Source organism: Gopherus evgoodei, chromosome 1 (assembly GCF_007399415.2).
Source record: "Gopherus evgoodei ecotype Sinaloan lineage chromosome 1, rGopEvg1_v1.p, whole genome shotgun sequence".
Classification (NCBI taxonomy): Eukaryota; Metazoa; Chordata; order Testudines; family Testudinidae; genus Gopherus; species Gopherus evgoodei.
The window spans coordinates 1,701,255-1,714,845 of NC_044322.1; the positions used below are offsets into that span (position 1 = coordinate 1,701,255).

At 48.3% G+C, this 13,591-nt stretch overlaps 2 pseudogenes; one reads left to right on the forward strand and one right to left on the reverse strand.

Annotated features, from left to right (window-relative positions):
• Positions 1 to 579: 579 nt before the first annotated feature.
• Positions 580 to 1,440, forward strand: LOC115645625 (annotated as a pseudogene).
• Positions 1,441 to 2,929: 1,489 nt separating this feature from the next.
• On the reverse strand, positions 2,930 to 3,872 carry LOC115645632 (annotated as a pseudogene).
• Positions 3,873 to 13,591: the final 9,719 nt, after the last annotated feature.

Here is a 13,591-nt window from a genome sequence, read left to right on the forward strand (position 1 = left end):
AGCTTATTTTAGCGAGGAACCCTGAGTCTGTCGATCCGAGCTCTGAGACTTGCTGCTGGGAGCTGACACCTCCTGTGTAGATGTACCCTTGGTCATCACTGTGATCAAAATAGCACTACTCATGCATGTTCTGCAATGTACTACGTACATCCAGGTTGAATATCCAGAATGTGCTGCTGAAAGTACCAGGAACGTCTTGCTACATGCAGCTTAACATGCCAGGTATTTCTAGGCTGAAAGTATGTGCCGTGAGGCCAGATATACTAGGTACTTCATGGCAGAATGTACACTAAACAATGTGCATCTCCTAGTAGCAAGGTACACCAGGTAGAATACTTGTACCCAAGTGACTCATGACTCATAATGATATTCTAAAAACTAAATAATTTTGCACAGAAAAATGTAAGGGTTTGTATGATTAGTGGTATTGCAACATGACTGATGAACTCCACAGGAGGTCAATCCACTTCTTCCAGAGATGACGCTGGCCCCTAGTATGTATTTAATTAACAGGGTCTGTTCATTCCATGTTTTATGTTTTATTGAAAGGAAAGACATTAATGTCAAACTTGCAAAAAGATGCCACAACAAGACAACATGTCAGGTTCCAATGGCACAGGCATTGATCCATCCGTGTTCGTCCAGACAGGCATCCCAGGGCTGGAAACTCTGCACCTCTGGATCTCCATCCCCGTCTGCTCAGTGTTCATCGTGACCCTTCTAGGAAACAGCACCCTCTTGTATGTTATCAAGACAGAGCCCTCCCTACACAAGCCCATGTTCTATTTCCTCGTCATGCTGGCCATCATCAACCTTGTTTTATCAGCAACCACTATGCCGAAAATACTGAGCATCTTCTGGCTTAATTCCAGGGAGATCAGCTTTAATGGCTGTCTGGTGCAGATGTTTTTCATTCACTCAATGTCCGTCCTGGAATCTGCTGTGCTGCTGGCCATGGCCTTTGACAGGTACGTGGCCATCTGCAACTAGATATGCCACCATCCTGACCAATTCAGTGATAGCAAAGATCAGGCTGGCGGCTTTGGTCCGGGTTGTTGTGCTAATGCTCCCTCAGCCCTTCCTCCTCAGAAGACTGCCCTACTGCCAGTCCCATGTCATCTCCCATAGCTGCTGTGAGCATATGGCCTTGTTGGAGCTGTCTTGTGCCAAAACCAGGTTCAATAATATCTATGGGATCATCGTAGCTCTCTTGGGGCTGGATCTGATGTTCATCACTCTATCATATATCAAGATCTTGAGGACTGTCTTAAGCCTGGCGTCCAAGGAGAGCAGCTCCAGGCTTTCAGCACCTGTGTTGCCCACCTTTTTGCCATCTTAGTGGTCTACACACCAGGGGTTCTCTCCTCAACAATTTATAGGTTCAGCCAGCAAGTCGTCCCGCACGTACACATCCTCCTGGCCAATTTCTACATCCTTTAGAAGGTTCTGCTGGTGTAGTTATACCTTCAAAGGCATTTTAGGGTAGACTACACTAATATGGGGTCTGATCCTGACAGATGGGGACCAATGAACTCCCACTGTAGCCAGTGAGAATTGTGGGAGTTCATCGCATCTGAGGACTAGCCCCACAGTTCTTACAGAACTTTTTGATCCTTCTGGGTGAAAGGGTTTAAAACATGATCCTAATTCATACTCATTACTGACATGAGCCCATTAAAGTGAATAGATGGACTCCCATTGACCTAGAGAGACAAGCTATGGGAGGTAATATCTTTTAATGGCCAATTTCTGTTGGTAAAAGACATGAGTTTTCGAGCTATACAGAGTTCTTCTTCAGGTCACTGATTTTGTAAGAATTGGGCTGGGCCTTATTTCAGCCAAAAATGAGGTGCTGAATTGTATTGAAGTTCTGTTCAAGATTCTTCAGTTAGATTGAAAGATAATAGGGTAGAGAACTAGCTATGAGTAAAATGCCATGTCACATGCATTGCAGGCCATGAAATAATCTAATTAAAATTGAAATAATCTCATTGTCATGGAGGCAGCAGGGGTTAATTGCTACAGCCCTAGACTGGGATGCCAGAGACCTAGGATCAGTTCCTAATTCAGTCACTGGGCTGCTGGGCAGAGGTGAAAGTGGGCTGGTACAATGTACCGGTGAGAAGTGGCCACTGATACTGGCCCAAACACAGCCAACGTTAAAGCATGATAGCACTTAAACATCGCTGCTCCTTTCTCCTTCCACCCAGGGCCACAGATGGGGGGGTGTGGGGAAAGTGGCAACTGCCCCAGGGCCTGGCCATTTTAATTGCCATCAGAGGGTGGGGCTGCATGGAGGAGGCTGATCCCAGCCCTGCCCTTTTAGTCTGAGGCCCTGCCCCATCCAGGGGCCTGGAGCTGGGCCACTGTACAGGTAAGTAATTTATCTTGCTTTCACTGGTGTTGCTGGGTGATGTTAGGTAAGACACTTCACTTCCCTTCAGGCAAGGAGTCAGCAGGCCTAGCCCTCTTGCTAGGGATGGACAAATGAGGCAGGACCACAGCCAAGTGTAACTTCCATGGTGACCACTACAGCTCAGGGAGAACATGGGGACTGTATAGAATCATAGATTATTAGGGTTAGAAGGGACCTCAGGAGTATCATCTAGTCCAACCCCCTGCTCAAAGCAGGACCAATCCCCAAATCCCTAAATGGCCCCCTCGGGGATTGAACTCACAACCCTGGGTTTAGCAGGCCAATGCTCAAACCACTGAGCTACCCCTCCCCCCTGCACCACCTGCAAGGGTGATGGTGTTCCCACTCCAGCATGCACAGGCCTTTCACTCCATGGTTTGTGAAGAGCTTTAAATTAGTTCAGGATGCAAGATGCTGCAGAAAGATACATCAGCACTAACAATCCTGGTGCCTATAGGGGGTGGGGCACTTGCTGATGAGCTTCCCAGCACTAAACTCCACACAAGGTGCAGCCTAGAAGCTTTTTCTTTGGAATAGGAGATGAACTGTGTCGCAAATCTGTTTGGTTTTCACACAGTACATGATGGGGTTCATCATGGGAGGAAAAAGAAAGTAGAAAGTGCCCACCAGGACATGTACATGTGGGGCAACCTCCTGGCCGAACCTGTGAATTACTGAGGAGAGAACCCCTGGTATGTAGACCACTAAGATGGCACAAAGGTGAGCAACACAAGTGCCAAAAGCCTTAAGCTGCTCTTCCTTGGACCGAAGGCTTAAGACAGTCCTCAGGATCTTGATGTACGATACAGCAATGAACATCAGATCCCGCCCAACAATTATGAGAGTTACGGTGATCCCATAGATATAATTGAACGTGGTGTCAGCACAGGCCAGCTTCGCCACGGCCATGTGCTTACAGCAGCAATGGGAGTTGACATGGGACTGGCAGAAGGGCAGCCTCCTGAGAACGAAGGGCAGGGAGACCGTTATCAGAACAGCCCGGGTCAAAGCAGTCAGCCCGATCTTTGCTATCACTGAAATGGTGAGAATGGTGGCGTACCTCAAGGGGTTGCAGATGGCCACGTACCTATCGAAGGCCATGGCCAGTAGCAGACCAGACTCCATCATGGACAATGAGTGAATGAAAAACATCTGCACCAGGCAGGTGTTAAAGCTGATCTCCCTGGAATTAAATCAGAAGACGCTCAGTATTTTTGGCATAGTAGTTGTGGATAAAACAAGGTTGATGATGGCCAGCATGGCGAGGAAACAGAACATGGGCTTGTGCAGGAAGGGCTCTGTCTTGATAACATACAAGAGGGTGCTGTTTCCTAGAGGGGTCACGGTGAACACTGAGGAGAAGGGAATGGAGATCCAGAGGTGCAGATCTTCCAGCCCTGGGATGCCCGTCAGAGCCTGTGCCATTGGGAGCTGATATGTTGTCTTGTTGTGGCATCTTTTGCCAGTCTGACATCAATGTCTTTCCTTTCAATAAAACAAAACATATGGAATGAACAGACCCTGTAAATTAAATACACACTAGGGGCCAGTCTCAGCTACGGAAGAAGCGGCCTGAGCTTTTGTTCAGTTCATTAACCATGTTGCAATAACACTAATCATACAAACCCTTATATTTTTCTGTGCAAAATCATTTAGAGTTTTTAGAATATCATTACAAGTCATGAGTCACTTACTTACAAGTATCCTACCTGGTGTACGTTGCTACTAGGAGATACACTTTGTTTAGTGTGCATTCTGCCATGAAGTAGCCGCATGGCATATGCTTTCAGCCTAGAAATACCTGGTATATTAAGCTGCATGTAGCAAGACATACCAGGTACATTCAGCAGCACACTCTGGGTATTCAGCCTGGATGTACGTAGTACATCATGGAACATGCATGAGTAGGGCTATTTTGATCTCAGCAATGACCCAGGGTACATCTACACAGGAAGTGTCAGCCCCCGGCAGCAAGTCTCAGAGCTCGGATTGACAGACTCGTGGTACCTCCCTAAAACAAGCTGTGTAGATGCTGTAGCTCAAGTTGGGGCTTCAGCCCACCAGCTTCAGAGCCCGAGACTCAACATCTACACAACTATTCTTAGCGCAGTATCCCGAGAAGCACAAGCCTGCGTCTGTCGACCCGAGCTGTGTGACTAACTGCCACTCGCTGCGTAGACATCCCCAAAGAACCTATGAGTCTGATCCCGCTCCCATAGAAGTCATGGGGAGAACTCCCTACTGACCCCCAAGATAACCGAGCTGTTCTTTTTAGGTGACAAATCTGAGGAACTGTCCCAGATTGACATGTCAATAGAGATGGTTTGGGAACAAAGTGATTAATTAAACAGCAATAAGTCACCAGGACCAGATGGGATTCACTCAAGAGCTCTGTAGGAACTCAAATATGAAATTGCAGAACTATTAACTGTTGTATGTAACTGTGATGTTCCCCTGGTGTTATCTGGACCAGTGATCTGCTAAGTCACTCCAGTCCTTGACTCTGGGAGCCAGCCTTATCCTGTACTGCTATGAGAACCCTCACTCCTGGACTGTTCATGCAGAGCCTCTAGCATGTAAGCTGCTTGGATTGTGTAACTGAATGACACTAGCCAATATTTCTGTTCCCAGACACAACCCTAGGAACCTCAGTCTTGCAGTGTCCAGTTGTGCCTGCTGGACACTGCAAGCTTATGTGAGTTCATTAATTTAACAAAGAAATTGATATGTACCAGGCTTGTTATCCCCAGGGGAATTTCTGTCACGCTTCAAACCAAATGCACTGCTTCAGGTAGAACAAACAAACAAATTTATTAACTACAAAAGATAGATGTTTAGTGATTATAACCCAAAGCACAAGAAGTCAGATTTGGTCAAATGAAATAAAAGCAAAACACATTCTAAGCTGATTTTAACACTTTCAGTGCCCTTACAAACTTAGATGCTTCTCACTGCAGGCTGGCTGGTTGCCCGTCAGCCAGGCTCTCCTCTTTGATCAGCACTTCAGTCACTTGATGATGTCTAGATGTGGGTGGAAGAGAGAGGAAGAGCATGGCAAACATCTCTGATGGGGAGGGTGGAGCCAATCTCCATATTAAACAATTTAGAGCAGCTCTTTTATCATGTTCTTTCTTCCCTCTTGGCTTCGCCCCTCTCCACCCTTCAGGATCAGGTGAGCATTACCTCATCATAGTCCCTGACTGACCAAGGAAAAGAGGATGACTCACTCAAGACCCTAACAGATCTTTTGTTGCTGCCTAGGCCAGTGTCCTTTGCTCCTGTGAGGCTGGGCTGGGTTTGTCCCATATATACCCTGATGAGGTGTGAACTGCCCCTCTATTCCTCGAGAGTTTTGCCTGGGCTTCTTTTAAGCCATGAGGACACATTTTCAGCCTCATAACTATATACATGAAATTACAACCTATAACATCACCATAACAACCATGCTCAGTTCATCATGAGCCTTCTGTACACACTCAAAATGACAAATTTTGCATTGGATACAACACAGTCATATTATAAAGATGAACATGAGGGTGCAGAGTGTTCCCCTGAGATAAAGAATGTCGCAGTAACCTATCATTTAAATCAGCCTCTGTGCCAGATGACTTGAGGATAGTTAATGTGATGCCAATTTTTAAAGAAGATTCCAGGAGCGATCCTGGTAATTACAGCCCAGCGAGCCTAACTTCAGAACCAGGCAAATTGGTTGAGACAGTATTAAAAAACAGAATTATCAGACACATAGATGAACAAGATTTGTTGGGGAAGAGTCAACCCTGGCTTTTGTAAAGGGAAATCATGTCTCACCAGTCTAGTAGAATTCTTTGAGAAGGTCAGCAGCCATGCAGACAAAGGTGATCCAATGGCTATAGTGTACTTTGACTTTCAGAAAGCTTTTGATGAGGTCCCTCACTAAATGTTCTTAAGCAAAGTGAGTTGCCGTGGCATAAGAGGGAAGGTCCTCTCCTGGGTCAGTAACTGGTTAAAAGACAGGAAACGAAAGGAAGAAATAAATGGTTGGTTTTCAGAATGGAGAGAAGTAAATAGCACAGTCTCCCAGGTGTCTGTACTGGGACCTGGACTGTTCAACATAGTCATAAATGATCTGGAAAAAGAGATAAACAGTGAGGTGGCAACATTTGCAGTTTTTATACAAAATTACTCAAGACAGTTATGTCCAAACAAGACTGTGAAGAGTTATAAAGCAATCTCACAAAAGTGGGCGACTGGGCAACAAAAGAGCAGATGAAATTCAACGTTGATAAATGCAAAGTAATGCACATTGGAAAACATCATCCCAAATACACATACAAAACGATGGGGTCTAAATTAGCTGTTACCACTCAAGAAAGAGATCTTGGAGTCACTGTGGATAATTCTCTGAAAACATTTACTCAGTGTGCAGCTGCAGTCAAAAAAGCAAACAGAATGTTGGGAATCATTTTGAGACAGGGAAAAATATTACAAGATGCTACAGCCTGTATTTATCTCAGGTGGTAGAAAAAAAAATAATAATTTCATTAACTGAGAAAAAATTATGATCAAATAATTATGGAGTCGCAGATTTTAAGGCAAGAAGGGACCATGCTGATCACCTGCTCTGACGTCCTGAATAACACTGGGCACAGAATTTCGCCAGGTTAGTTCTGCATCTAGCCCATAACATCCCTTGGAGCTAGAGCGTATCATTGAGAAAGGTGTCAAGTCTTGATTTAAAGACTTCAGGCGATGGTGATCCAACCACATCCCTAGCTAAGTTGTTCCAAACGTTAGTTCACCCTGCCTAAGGAATGTGCACCTTGTTTCTAGTCTCAATTTGTCTAGTCTCAGTTCCCAGCCACTGGATCTCATTCTGCCTTTGTCTGCTAGATTAAAGAACCTTCTACAGTCAGAAATCTCTTCCCATCTATGGACTTGGAAACTGTGATCAAGTCACCTCTTAACCTTCTCTCGGATAAACTAAATACACTGAGCTTCTTCAGTCTCTGGCTATAAGCCACGTTCTCCAGCTCTGAAATCATTCATGTGGCTCTTTTCTGAACCCTTTTCAACCTTTTCGAAGTGTGGACACTGGACCTAGGAACAGAGTACAGTGACGGTCTCTCTAAGCCTCACACCTCTCTATTTCTGCTCCATACTCCCCTGCTTATACCTTCAAGGAGAGCTTTTGTTCTCTCCATCACCACACTGCACTGGGACCTCATGTACATCTCGTTACACATCATGATTCCGAGTTCTTTTTTGAGTCAGTGCTTTCTAAAACATCCCCTCCCCACCCCCCATCCTGTAAGTGTGATCTCCGGTCCTGGTTCCTTGATATGGGACCTTGCATTTAGTTGTAATCAACTGCACGTTGCTCAAGTGAGCCCAGGTTAGCAAGCGACTGAGATCGTTTTATAGGACTGCCCTGTCCTAATTATTACTTGTCTCTCTGCCAAAACATATGTCCCCCAGACTGAAATTATCGTCCATGATAACACAGACTCACAATAAAGAGTCTCTCACAAGGCAATTGTACAAGGGGAGAGAACTATGGCTCTGTGTGTGTAACCCAAACATCTCTGATTTTTTGAATACTCAGTGGTTTCTTCACATTGTTTTTTTGTTTGTTTGTTTTTGATGGAATTAAATAGTCCCTTTCTAAATGACCAACCTCACTCTGCTCTCACTGATACTGGAGTAAATCCAGAATAATTACAGATTTACACCAGTGTGACTGATAGCAGATTTGGCCCAAAGCTTTCCATTTGCTTTAAAAATCCAATACTTAGAAAGATCCTTGATTAGCTTTAATATAAATTACCCCAGCTCGCCTGAACTCTGGCTGCGTCTTCTTCACTCTCAGCACATGCTGAAGTCACACACAAACTGCAGGATGCTGCATTCGACTGGGATCAACTAGGTGAGAGTATTTATACCTCCTAATGACACCCTGCTGACTTTACTCCCCACGCAGCTCATTTGTTTTGGAGCCTAGGGAGTCACAGCAAGTGGTGAATGTAGATTAACCCAGCTCTTTCCTCCTGGGTGGCTGTTCATATCGACAGCTACATGAAAAGATGTGGGCCAAACCCTCAGCAGAGTGCATGCAGGTGAGGTCATATTGTACTCATCCGCAACAAGTGTGCAAATCCCCTCAACTGACATATGCACCAAGGGATTTACATACCTAAACTGGGCAGGTACAAAATTGCGCACATAGTGTGCAGGACTTCACCCTGTGTTTTAGGGCTCAGTTTGGACTTGAATATGAAGACAACTGAACACTGGTTTGGGAAAGGAATGGATAATGACATCTTACATGTACACGGCCTCTTTTATCCAGAACAACACCCCCAAACCTCATTCTGGACAGACTCACTAACCTATTGCAGACATGCAGCCAAGTCTGGGGTGGAACATAAGCAGCAACACTACACAATTGCAGCTGCTACCACTTCCTCTTTGGGTTGAAAGAAGGGCCTCCCTGCATAGGCATAGTTTGACTTCAATATTTGAGGGGCAGCTCCAGCAGGGACAATGAGGCCACGTTTGGGGGACAAATTCCGCTCCTAACCCAGGCTTGCAGTGCTGGGCCCACTGTGGGGTCACTGCCCTGCCCTGGTGTTTGGTCAGGTCTTGCATGGGGTGGGGGCACTCCTGCTGACTCAGAGCCAGCCCTTGCTCGGTCACATGATGCCGCCGGGCCCCTTCCCTGTGTGGCAGCTAACCGGAGCCGAGCCAGTCAAGCGAGCTCGGAGGCCAGGTGAATTGCAAGCTGCACCCCAGGGGGAGAGGCAGGAGCTACAGCTGGGCATGGCAGGGCGAGGGCGGCTCCTTTCCGGGAGGGGAGAGGGAGGGTAAGGATGGGGCCTGCCCGGGGAGGGGTGATTCGAGTTGTTTGGGGGTGGCTGAACCTTTAAAATGTGCCCCCCTCTATCAGTGGATGCAGGTTGATAGTGCCCCATCCTGCCTCGCCCACCAGGCCAGCAGCCCATCATCCCCTCAGATTGATCAAACGGGGAAATCAGGCCAGGGGCTGTGAGCACCAGCCAGGCCTCCCCGGGCTGCCTCGCATCTGTCAGGAGAGGGGCACCGCAGGGGGTGCGCGGCCCCTCGCCTCAGCTGGGACCAGGGCCAGCCAGAGGGGGACGGGACGAGGCAGGTGTCACAGCCAGACCCGGCCAACACCCTGCACCTCAGCAGCCTGCTGTGTGCCTGGAGCTCATCACCGGGGGTTGGCAACTTTCTAATCCCTGAGACCCATACGTCTCTGCCACACCTCTGCCCTTGAGGCCCCACCCCTGCCCCACCTCTTCCTCTGAGGCCCCGCCCCCTGCTCCACCTGTACCCTCCCCGTCGCTCAGTCTCCATCCCCTTGGACTCACCTGCTGCCTGCAGAGCCAGGCTGGGAGGAGCTGACGTGGAGCCTGTCCAATCGGGGCACAGCGAGACATGGCGGGGTCTGTCCCCAGACCGAGGGGCAGGGTGGGGAAATTGGGGCACAGTGGGGGCTGGTACCTTCTTTAGAGCCTGGTCCAGGAGCAGCCAATTCTCTCCATCAGGCTGGGGGGCGGGAAGAGCAGCACCTTCTAACCAATGCCGTTCTCCAGGTTCCAGCAGCAGGTGCTGCTCTTCCCGCTCCCTGCAGGTGTGACCCTTCTGCCAGGCGAAGCCAACAGCAACCAGGGCCAGGTTCAGTATCTAGGGGTTCCTTTCCATCAGTACAACAGAGAACCAGCTCAAGACCTCACTCAGTAACCTAGGAAAATTACACACCACCCCTGGGTGCCTCTGAGAGGCAAAACTTCCCCTCTCGCAAGCACAGAGTCTGAGCGTAGAAAAGAAACTTTTAACAGAAGGAGGGTGGTAACTGGTAACTGGAGGGTGGTAACTGGAGGTGGTAACAGAAGGAGGGTGGTAACTAATTCGAGAAAACACCATAAACAGGATTCATAAACATAAACCCACCCCCTAGTAAGTTGGGAAGTGTCCTTTTCCCCTCAGGTTCTTAAGTCCAGCAGCCCAAAAGTCCCTTTAGCATGCCCATCCCTTCTGTGCACCTCACTCACAGTTGCTGTCCTTGGTCAGTGCAGACCCAGAGTTCAACGGTGCATTTGCAGAGTTCACCTGCCACCCTGGGTGGAGGTAAGGAGGCACCTTACTCGCTCCACTGCTCGGACACTCATTCACCACCCCTCTCCACCAGCTGAACCACTGTCCAGTCACTGCACCTCTCCACTAGCCACCCTGCTGGCTGCTCACCAACCACTCATTCACCCACTGACTGTCAGTCATCATCTGCTGCCCCCTGCCTTGAATGCTGCACATCAGTCTCTTACTGATTTTCAACTCTTTGCAGGCTGGGCAGAGACACTGCCTCATCTCAAATGATTGCAGCTCTCAGTGATAGAGCATTTAAAATAACAAAAGAGGCTCCTAATGAAACCTATTTAGCTCTTCCTTTGAACAGTGGAGAAGGAACATGTCAAACCACTCCCAGGACTTCTAGGGAGAGTCCGCACACCTCCTGGCTGGGGTATCTCTCCCCCACACACCCTTACTGTCACAGGGCTCTGGCAGTTGAGGCCCTGGCTTAACGAGGTTCTTTCAGTTGAAGGTGACCCTCCCACTCCTTTGGGACAGGTTAAGCACAGTCCTGCGTCCATGTATTCCTATAATAACTACAACATTTTGGTAACAGCATTTCAATACTAAAGTGATTTTTACCCAACACCAGCCCAAATATATGGCTTTGATACAGCTCTATCTGCTCAATATATAAGCACAGCAAGAGCAAACTGTATTTACATAAACACATCCAAAGTCTCTCCCCCTCCCAGCTACCTGTCAGGGGAGCATTCATTCAGACCTTGCTTACACAGGTAACTGGAATTCTAGCATCTGGTTAGCTGACAGTTTTCAACTGGACATTCTGGTCAAAAACTGGACACCTGGCAACCCTGGACACACTCGTACGGGGCCTAGCTGTTACCTATGTTGGTCCAGATCATGGCATTGTCCAGGTGGAAACAGAGTGGCACCGCCCAGCCCCAGTCCCTGGGGTGCAGCAGGGCTGATACTCCAGGGGGCCCAACAGCCACAGATCATGGGGTGCAGCGGCTCAGTGCAGGAACAGCCATGGATCCTCCAGCCACCTAAGAACCACCTCCTATTGGGGCCGGCCCCTTCTCCTCGATCATCGCCCGGCAGCTCCACTTCACCGTCTGCCACCTGCCAGAGACTCTAGGGTCCTCTGGCCCTGGGTAGGGGCCATCGCCGGACGCCACTCCACCAGCAGGGGGGCTGGGGCCGGCTCCTGATACATGACTTCTCATCGCTGTCCACTTCCCAGTTGTACATGGCAGTGCCGGGTGCTTTGTGGCTGGGAGAGGCCTGCCCGGGGTGGGGGCTGTGACTTGCACTGTTAGGGGAGAGGCTGAACCTTTAAATTGTGCCCCCCAGTAGCAACATATGCAGTTTGGGGGGCAACACCCCCCATAGTCCTCCAAACTCCACCCGTGTCCCCCTAGCACTTTGAGGAAAGGGCATCAGCCAGGGGAGGAGAGCCATGGTGGAGCTCTGGCATGGAGGCCGAGGGACCATTTCTCTTTATTCTACCCCAGAAGGTGCATAAAAATCAAAAGTTTTCCAGGGAAAATGGGCCATAGGGTCTCTGCAGTGATATCTATGGCGGTTATTCAAACTATCTGGAATTGTTGATAAATTGTATCATTTGACCACACTTTGGTTCATTATTTTGTTTTGAAATATACTCAAGACCCCAGATAACCAACGTCAGGCAGGTTGATTAATATGGTGCAGGAAAAAGGTTTGGTACTATACCAGACTCCAAAGAGCCATCCCATTCAGCGATACTGCATTCACCTTACACTGACGGTGTCCTCTTCCAGTTACTAAATGCATACTAGTATCTATATGGTGCCTATAACATATATTATGATTTATCCAGCATATATTAGGCAACAGGAACAAAGGTGATAGCAAAGTAGAGCAAGACTTTTTCCTGAATATTTTATTAACACGCGCGCACACACACACACACACACACACACACACACACACGAAGACAACACTCTAATTCATTTATTTATTGTCAGTATCAGAAAGTGAACACTAAATACTTTGTGCCTAATGTTAGAGGGTTTTTCCTTCACCCCCTCCCCTGGTTCTTGTCACACAGACAGAAAGCAGAAGACCAGAAATGCGAAGTGCAGACAAGGTGATGTTTATTGGGGTTAGTTCCAAGCGAACACATCCACAGCTCTACACGCCGGCAGAGTCTGTTCCCCAGTGTTCTATTCTTCCCCATTCCTCGCTTCCATTCCCTATTCCCCACTCCCCCCTGCTCCTCCTTAGCAGGCCGAAATATACCTGCAGTGCACGCCCCTAGTCACACCCCTTACAACTTATGGTCATGTTCCATTCTGGAGGGTTGTGAGTCTGCAGTCTTCATCCCACCTCTTTTGTACCCCAGGGGAGGAGTAAGGAGTGAGGCTGTGTTTCTTTGGCTTTTAGTGTTTCTTATGCCTCTCCCCTCCCCGCCAACTGCTCTTTCCGCTCCTAACTGCTTGCTTGACCTTGCCTTGAGAAAAGGAGGTGAGGCGGTCTTTAAGTGTGCGCTCATATATGACATTCCCACCATGCCCGGTAACACTTTAGTTGTATCCCTTATCTTTTCCCCTTGTACTAACTGCCTCATCTGGTTGTGGGAAATGCAGCACACAGTGTCTTTGTTCATTGTTCTTCACACATATAAGTATAAAATATGTGTATAAAAAAGTCAACCCCAAAATTCTATCTCAGGCTGGCAAACAAGCCTATAGACTAACACCCAAGATCACTCTGGTAAGGATTTGGGGAGTTTTGAAGTGCCCTTTGAGGCAGATGCACTGTTCCTCACCCCCCTCTCTCGACGTGGTACATTGTGCTGCTGTGTGGCAGTCAGGGCTGGCTCTAGGTTTTTTGCCACCCCAAGCAAAAAAAATTTTGCCTGCCCCCAACCGCAGTCCTGGGATCTCTCTCCTCCCACGCCCGCATCCCCTGCTGCCCCAGCCCTGGGCTCTCCCTGCCACTCCACCCCACCTGGACCCCCTGCCAACCTAGTCCTGGGCTCCCTCCTCTCCTCCAGCCAGTCCAGTGCTGGCAGGGTCGGGGTAAGCGGCGAGGCTC